Below are 7,718 nucleotides of genomic sequence, written 5' to 3' on the forward strand. Positions count from 1 at the left end.
CTCACTGTTCATCCCAGAGGCAGCATCGATCGGCTTCAGTTAGTAGGAGTAGCAAAGGAATCGCTCGATCGGGTTCAGTTAACAGCCATCGATCGATCGCTCGGGTTCAGTAACGCGTAGCCTACAGTGCAATCGCTCGGGTTCAGTTAGATCCCAACGCCTCGCTCGGGTTCAGTTAGAGCCAACGTCTCGCACACACGTGCGTATGTGTATGAGAGAAACGCGCATTGCTCGGCCCCCAACCTCCCACCGTAACCGGGAACTCCCCAAAATTTTCCTCCCCCTCGCTTCTACCACGGTTTTTTCAGTCATGGATGGCCCAAAGAATGTCATGCAGCTGCGTCTCCAGCCCGCCCAGGACGAAAATCCCATTTTCTGTCATGATTTTTTGTCATAGAAGTAGGAGCCCACCACATCTATGATGATACCGGGTTTTGTAACAATTATCGTCATAGAAGTGTCATATGTATGACAGAAAAAAATTCGTTCGGCCCAAAATGTCACGGATGTGTCTTTTTTTGTAGTGGGAGGGAGTCCTACTCCCGGTAGGAGTAGGAGTCCTCCTGGCGCGCCCCCTCTAGGCTGGCCACACCTCCCCCTTGCTCCTTTATATACGGGGGCAGGGGGCACCCCATAGACACAACAATTGATCGTTTGATCTTTTAGCCGTGTGCGGTGCCCCCTCCACCATAGTCCACCTCGATAATACTGTAGCGGTGCTTAGGCGAAGCCCTGCGTTGGTAGAACATCATCGTCGTCACCACGCTGTCGTGCTGACGAAACTCTCCCTCAACACTCGGCTGGATCGGAGTTCGAGGGATGTCATCGGGCTGAACGTGTGCTGAAATCGGAGGTGCCGTGCGCTCGGTACTTGATCGGTCGAATCATGAAGACGTACGACTACATCAACCACGTTGTGCTAACGCTTCCCCTTTCGGTCTATGAGGGTACGTGGACAACACTCTCCCCTTTCGTTTCTATGTATCACCATGAACTTGCGTGTGCGTAGGAATTTTTTTGAAATTACTACGTTCCCCAACACTGAGATGACCAAGCATGAAATCGTCAAGACGCTCCTGAGATCACTTGACAGCTTGTTTGACACCCTAGCCCTGATGATTCAAGAACGCCCTGACTTCAAGACACTCGATCCGTCTGACATACTTGAAAGGCTCAACACACATGAGTTTCAGCTTTCTGAGAAAAGAGATATCTACGGTCCCAACTATGGCCGAACTCGCGCCTTGAAGGCAAATGCTGTTTCCTGATCTGAAGAAGAATCTGACTGCAGTTCTGATGATCCTGAAGATATTGGAAAGGAGCTTGCTATGCTAGTGAAGAAGTTCCAGAAGTTCACTAGGAAGAAAGGCTTCAAAAAGTCTTCATGATCCAGGTCAAGGAATGATGAAGCTTCTACTCATGACTACAAGAAGAGAACATGCCACAAGTGCAAGAAACCTGGTCACTACATCTCTGAGTGTCCGCAGTGGGACAATGAGAACAACAAGAAGAAGAAGAGCAAGGAATATGATTCTGATGATAAGAAGAAGAAGAAATACTCAAAGTCTTCTTCCAAGTCTTCCTTGAAGTCTTCATCACACAAGAAGAGCTCATCTGGCAAGGCTCGTGCGTTTGTTGGCAAGGAAATGGATTCAGAGGAGGAGTCTGCGTCTGAGGAGGTGGAGGTGGAGTCTGAGGAGGAGTCCGACTCTGGCGTTGCAAGTCTGGCTACAGCCTACGTTGCCAAGTTCATCTTCAACACTGAAGACAATGACTTCGTCACCGACGCTGATGCTAATGACAAGGACGAATCCGCTCCCACCTATTGCCTCATGCCACACGGTGCCAAGGTAAACTCACGCAATGCTCACTATCAAACATCCAGTGAAGATGACTCTGATTGTGATTCCAAACCCAGCTACAAAACACTTGCTAAAATTGCAACTGAACAACAGAAAGCTATGGAACATATTCAAAAACTGTTAGACAAAAGCGATAACCTGTTGGACGCTAAAATGACTCGATCTCAGTCCTTAATTGAAGACATAAAAAATCTTCATGTTAAGTATGAGGAACTTGAAAGTCGTCATGAAACGCTCTCAACAACTCATGAAATGCTTTTCTATGATTATCTTCAAAGGAAGCAAGAACTTGAGAAATTGAGAGCGGTTCATGAAGATCTTCAAAAGGAAAACGAGTCACTTCGCGCTCAACAGATCAGTCCCGCTCAGGAAGGTTTTGAACCACCATGTCTAAAATGCCTTGAGCATGATAACGCTACTTCTGTTGCTGATTGTTCTACTGCTGCTATTGTTGCAATATATTCAACTGGTGATGTGGTAACTAACCCCTCTGCTGAGGATACCACTACTATTGCTGATGAAAATGCTAGGTTGAAGACATTTCTTGAAACAGGGATGTAAAAAAGTCTCAAAGGGCATCAGACACTGTGCGATGTCCTCAAAAAGAAGATTCTGAACCGAAACCCTAGGAAAGAGGGTGTTGGGTTCGAGAGGAAAATGAATGTTGATGGCTCCTACTAAAAGCCTGAGCAGTACCCCAAGACCACATGGGTTGCTGCAAAGGGACCTTCAGTGGATCCATCCACCTTATCTGGCTTCACTTGTGCTAACCCTATTATCGTTGATGAATCCTTTGATGCAAACTATAAACTGTTTAAGAATCAGAATGTTGAAGTGTTTGCCTGGTATATTGGTACTAACTGCAGGAATGGGCCACCTATGAAGAAAGGCTGGGTGCCCAAAAGGTGTCTAGAGAATCTTTGTGTGAATGTCGTCATGACACCACAAGGGGAGAAGACAAACCCCAGACCACAGGCTTCATATGATCCAAATGCTTCATACAGACAGAGGACTCACCTGAGTCACACTAACACAAATGTTTTGCAGGGAAACCATACTCAGGCTTATGAATATGAGCGTGTTTCATCAAACCGCCATGTTCATAAGACCAAGAACTACTTTTCTTATTCTTATGAGTATTATTCACCTCCTGCAAAACTATTTGCTAGGGCTTCAAAGCCAAAGTTCTCAGATGCTGCACTTAGATTCATTGCTTCGAAGCCACCCCTGAAGATGTGGGTGGCTAAGAAAGCATAACTCTCTTTTGCAGGGAAAGGTCTCCAGCCGAAAATCAAATGCGTCTGAAGCTATTGCTGGGGACCTAAAATATCTTGTGGGGCACAAGATAAAATGCCCAAATGATCTTATTATGTATTTCATTTCTAAGTCGCTTAACATGCATCCTATCAATTCTAACCTGGGTCTGAGCTTTCATAATTCACTTGCTCGTCAAATGATTATGCTTCACAATACTCTTCGTGAAGCCTATCCCCCTAACTGTTCTGTAGGTTATGACACTAGCTGCTTCAGAATGGATTATCGATAGAGGATGCACTAATCATATGACTGGTGATCAAATTCTTCTCATGGACTCAACCTTACGCCCATCTGACAAAAGTTACATCACATTTGCTGATACTGGTAAAAGTAAGGTATTGGGTCTAGGTAGAGTTGCAATCTCAAAGGATCAGCACATGGATAAAGTGATGCTTGTTGAATCCCTTGGTTTCAACTTAATGTCTGTCTCAATGCTTTGTGACTTGAACATGATTGTGATATTTGGAAAATATCGTTGCCTTGTTCTGATGGAATCTGATAAGTCTCTAGTCTTTGAAGGGTATCACAAAGACGATTTGTATATGGTAGATTTCTCAGCAGGACCACAGCTTGCCGTATGTCTTCTTGCAAAAGCTTCAGAGTGCTGGCTCTGGCATCGGAGTCTAGGGAATGCTGGCATGAGGAATTTGCATACTCTCGCAAAGAAGAAGCACGTCATAGGCATCAAGGGCGTCAAGTTCAAGAAGGATCACTTATGATGTGCCTGCGAAGCTGGAAAGATGACGAGGGCCAAGCATCCCTTGAAGACAATCCTCTAAACGATGACAATGATCAGCAAGAGCAAAATCTTCGTCCAGTTCATCCTCGTGTTGCAAATGAAGTACAGATTGAGAAGATAATTGATAGCATCAATGCACCTGGTCCACTCACTCATTCAAGGGCAACACAACTAACAAATTTTTGTGGGAACGTTGCATTTGTCTCAATATCTGAACCCAAGAATGTTGATGAAGCCTTCATGGAACCTGAATAGATTCAAGCTATGCAAGAAGAGCCTCAACAGTTCGAGCTGAATAATGTATGGGAACTGGTCAAGCATCCTGATCCTCGTAAACACAATATCATAGGCACTAAATGGATATATCGCAACAAGCAAGATGAGCATGGTCAAGTTGTCAGAAACAAGGCTCGTCTCATTGCTCAAGGATACACTGAAGTTGAAGGAATTGACTTCGATGAAACATTTTCTCCTGTGGCTAGGCTTGAAGCTATTCGCATACTGCTAACCTATGCAAATCATCATAACATCCTTCTGTATCAAATGGATGTGAAGAGTGCCTTTCTCAATGGCAAGATTGAATAAGAAGTGTATGTTGCACAACCGCCTAGTTTTGAAGATCCAAAACACCCTGATATGGTATACAAACTCAATAAGGCACTGTATGGCCTCAAACAAGCCCCTCGTGCTTGGTATGACACACTCAAAGACTTCCTAAAGAGCAAAGGCTTCAAACCTGGTTCCCTGGATCCCATACTCTTCACGAAGACATATGATGGTGAACTGTTTGTGTGCCAAATATATATGGATGACATTATCTTCGGCTGCACTAATCAAAAATACAGTGATGAGTTTGGACACATGATGCAAGAGAAATATCAGATGTCCATGATGGGTGAGCTGAAGTTCTTCCTTGGTCTTCAAATACGGCAGCAATGCAACGACATCTAAATATCTCAAGAGAAATACCTCAAAGATTGCCTGAAGAAGTTTGAAATGCAAGACTCCAAAGGTTACACGATGCCAATGCCAACCAAGAGTCATCTGGGTCCTGATGCTAATGGTAAAGAGTTCGGTCAAAAGGTATACTGCTCCATGATTGGTTCTTTGCTTTATTTATGTGCATCTAGGCCAGATATTATGCTTAGTGTTTGCATGTGTGCTTGATTCCAAGCGGCACCAAAGGAATCGCATCACTTAGCCGTGAAGCGAATTCTTCGATATTTGGCTTACACCCAAACATTAGGATTATGGTATCCAAAGGGCTCAGAGTTTGATCTAGTTGGGTTCTCGGATGCTGATTATGCTGGTGACAAGGTGGATCGGAAGTCTACATCAGGCACATGTCAGTTTCTAGGACGATCACTTGTCTGTTGGTCTTCAAAGAAGCAGAACTGTGTATCACTCTCCACTGCTGAATCTGAATACATCGCTGCTGGATCTTGCTGCGCTCAGCTTCTATGGATGAAGCAAACACTCAAGGACTATGACATCCATCTGAAACAAGTACCACTCTACTGCGACAACGAAAGCGCCATCAAGATTGCCAACAACCCAGTTCAACACTCGAAGACAAAGCACATTGAAATTCTTCATCACTTTCTCAGAGATCATGTCATGAAGGAAGATATTGATATCATACACGTCAACACTGAAGAGCAACTGGCAGATATCTTCACAAAGCCCTTGGATGAGAAAAGGTTTTGCAAGGTGCGGTGTGCGCTAAATATCTTGGAATCCTCAAATGTCCTGTGATCAGGCACACATCCTAACACTTATGCATGTTGATGACTTAGATGTGCAACACACGGAGTAAAGTATATCTTCAATCAATGAAGAATTACATTCTAAGTGTGAATACATTAACACGGAATTTGACTTCGGAGCACCACGATAATTGTGCGCCGTGTCTGGGTCTAATACTTCCTATACGCTGGGTAACGCCACCACCAAATTCTTCTGTTTGAAGTGTTTGTCTCACGGCGTTACATTTGCTATGTCTTTGCATTTGGTTTGTCTTCAAATTTCAACATGTCCTCATGTTTATCTTCACTATGTTGATTTGGTTGTATTCTGATATATACATATATTAGTGTTCTGTCCTCTACATCATTCACTTATAGCTATGTCTTCTCGTTTGAATCTTTTGAACTAAGTGAATGTGATCGGACCCTAACCTCTCTATGCTTTCTGCCTCAAACTCTATCTATCCAAATCATATGCATTCTATTGAAACTGTCGAATGTCTTCTCTGCGTCCTTGTCAGCAGAAGACACAGAGACAAACATTAAATCTGATTTAAATGCTCAATCCTTTTTGCCTGAAACCCGGAGAAGCGGGAACGACCACCCGACAATCCAGGCGTGCGTGGGAACATGGAACAACCTCCAATGTGTTGCATGTTCGCCACATGTCCTTCAGATGTGAACCGCCAGGGGCACCTGCATAATAACATTGTGTCGTTCCTATCCTTATAAATACACGCCACACCCCCAGTCATTATCTCTTCTTCCACTTCTCCTTCTAGCACAAACCCTAGCGCCACTGCTAGCCCTCGACGACGCCGGTGACGAAGCACTTAGCTACTGTGACCTCACCGACGCCGTCCTCACGCCGACCGCGGACATCGTCTTCTCTACCGTCGCCGTAGGTGTCCTCCATCGCCAACTTAGGGCACGGAAGATCGAACTGCTCGGCCTCATCTTCTACTCCGTCTAGCAGTTCCTCGAGTGGTAAATAAAAGCTCTTTTTTCAGTCCTTTCGATCTGATAGATTCATCCTTTTCAACCTCACATGGTTTCTGTCCCAACAAATTGAATCTATCCTTTTCTACATCTCATAACATGCCTAGTATGTTCACTTATGCTTCACAAAGTAGTTAGATTCCTCACCTGTCTTATTCGTGGATTCGTACAAATCTGGAACCAAGTCTCTACATATGAGTGAATGTCTTCGCACTATGAGGTCAATGTCTTCTAAACTGATTTATCTTCAAAATCTTCTGAGAATGCATATGACCTCTTCCCCTTCCCTCACATCTCTAATGCTGTCATAGGTACATGTCCGTGGGAGAATCCCTTGGTTCTCATAGTCTGCATTCATTCGCAGAATTCTTATAGCGTCACATCAATTCTCCCGAGGCCAGTTCCTGTCTGACCAGCAGACGGAAGCCTTTACAAGTTTTGAAGACATTTAGTTTGAACTTCATGGTGACAGAAAAATCAGTCAGGAAGGGCGGCAGACAGTGCCGTGAAAACACTGCTAAGGACCTGCCACCGGATCTCTATGAACTTTACAAGTCAGATCTAGAAGAGACCTATGGAGAACGCAAGAACTGAATCCAATGGATTCGAAGACATTGGGCAGAGGAATGGTTCAAGTACAAATTTGTCACTGACGAATATGCTGAAAAGAATGCCACCAAGGGCCCCTGGGGAGATATTATATACAAAGGTCTTCAGCCTAAGTCGAAGTCCGAAGCTATTGCCCAAGGCTTCTACCCTTGCATGATCCGTGGACCTCAGCCTGCTAATGCCGACCCATCCTCTCTGTTATGGTGTCATGAATACAATCTCTTTAAGCGCAACTTCCAGTTTGCCAAAACTTCTGCCAAAGAGAACAAGAAGTCGCTTGGGTTAGACTTCAACCCCGGTCCCTTTGCTCCTCGTGCCGATGGCACACGCGATGTTGAACCCAATATTGTTGGGCCCTTCTACAACCTTGAAGGTCTCATCACTCACATTTAGGTTCAAGGGGCAGCCGTGGATCACTCTGCAGATGACGATGATTCTGACGAAGTG

Source organism: Triticum dicoccoides, chromosome 3A, assembly GCF_002162155.2.
Source record: "Triticum dicoccoides isolate Atlit2015 ecotype Zavitan chromosome 3A, WEW_v2.0, whole genome shotgun sequence".
Taxonomy (NCBI): Eukaryota; Viridiplantae; Streptophyta; class Magnoliopsida; order Poales; family Poaceae; genus Triticum; species Triticum dicoccoides.